Here is a 1,589-nt window from a genome sequence, read left to right as displayed (position 1 = left end):
ACTTCAGCTCATTGAATTAATTTTATTTACTCTAAAAGGTCTATTTATTTAACTTTTAAAAATAAAGATTTCTTCATTACTAAATTATAGCTGTACAATTCATGGGCTGGATACACATTCATCTTTTTTAGAATGTGGTGAACAGTGTCATCTGTGTTGCTTTTAAAATGGAAAGGAAAATAGACGCTAGCTTCGTTTTTTTTTTTTTCTTCATCTCTTCTCTCTCCTCTTTCTTATCTTTCTCCACCTTTTTTCCCCCAAAATCCATTTAATATATTATCCTCAAATAGAGGACGTATCAGATATTAAACTGATAAGAACAGATACTACAGTTGATCTTAGCCAAAAGGAGCTAGTGTTTCTTTCTTTTTTTTTTTTTTTTTGCTAATCTTTTGTTTTGTTTTTGTTTTTGTTTTTTTTGAGACAGGGTTTCTCTGTGTAGCCCTGGCTGTCATGGAACTCACTTCGTAGACCAGGCTGGCCTCAAACTCAGAAATCCGCCTGCCTCTGCCTCCCGAGTGCTGGGATTAAATCAACTGGTAAAGTTGGGTTTATTGTGTAAACTTGATACCTTGGACCATATGTGTATCTACATGTTGTTTAAAATCTATATACAGATACTTAGCATAGTGAAGAGTTATTATTTTGGAATGAGAACTCCTAGAATCTACTCTCGGTATTTTTCAGACATACAGTCTTAATAATTATAGCTAATCTGCCACATAAAAGTTCTCTTGAACATATGCCTTTAGTTTCTGTCCTTTTGTAGGGTCAGTTTTCTCCTTCCACATGGATCAGACCATGTGCTCTTATTCTCTCCATGCCTGGCTTGTTTCATGAGACATAGCACCCTCCAGGCTCACCTATCTGTTCACAGGTTATAGTCTCTCTGTGACTTTAAGTGGTTGTGTCTACATTGTCTATACCATCTTTCCTTTATTCATTCATCTGCTGATTATTTATATTCAGCTTACTGAATACTGTGAACAGTACTGCAGGAAACCTTGGAGCTGCAATAAATGTGGGAGTGTAGTTGTCTCTCAGCATCCTGGCTCTGTTTTCTTTGCATATACATCTGCTGCTGTGGAATTGCAGGACCATGGGTAATCTGTGTCCATTTTTGAGGAATTTTTGTACTGTTTTTCACAATGGCTGTACACTTCTGCTAGTAGTTTATATCTCTTTTCTTCACATCTCACTTTCTGTCTTTTGTCTTTTTGAAGAGTGATTCTTCTGGGTGTGAAGGGATAGTGTGTGATCATACTGATTTAGGCTGCTTCACCCCCCTCCTTCCCTGCCTGGCTAGTGATGTTAAACATTCATTTTCCATTTATCTGGGTCTGCTTGTGCATCTTTTGATAAATGTCTATTCGTGTTATTTGCCCACGTTTTTAATTCACTTTTTAATTAGGTATTTTCTTTATTTACATTTCAAATGTTATCCCCTTTCCTAGTTTCCCCTCCAAAAATCCCCTACCCACCCCCTGCACCCCAACCCACCTACTCCCATTCCTGGTACTAGCATTCCCCTATACTGGGGCATAGAGCCTTCACAGGACCAAGGGCCTCTCCTCCCCTTGATGACTGAC

General features: G+C 38.1%; 1 pseudogene; it reads right to left on the bottom strand.

Annotated features, from left to right (window-relative positions):
• Window positions 1-233: 233 nt before the first annotated feature.
• LOC115031052 (U2 spliceosomal RNA) lies at window positions 234-360 on the bottom strand (annotated as a pseudogene).
• Between the last annotated feature and the right edge of the window lie 1,229 nt (window positions 361-1,589).

This window comes from Mus caroli, unplaced genomic scaffold, assembly GCF_978045245.1.
Source record: "Mus caroli unplaced genomic scaffold, Mus_caroli_1 scaffold_6, whole genome shotgun sequence".
Classification (NCBI taxonomy): Eukaryota; Metazoa; Chordata; class Mammalia; order Rodentia; family Muridae; genus Mus; species Mus caroli.
The sequence above is the reverse complement of the archived record's forward strand: the minus strand, read 5'-3'. Positions and strand labels throughout refer to the sequence as shown.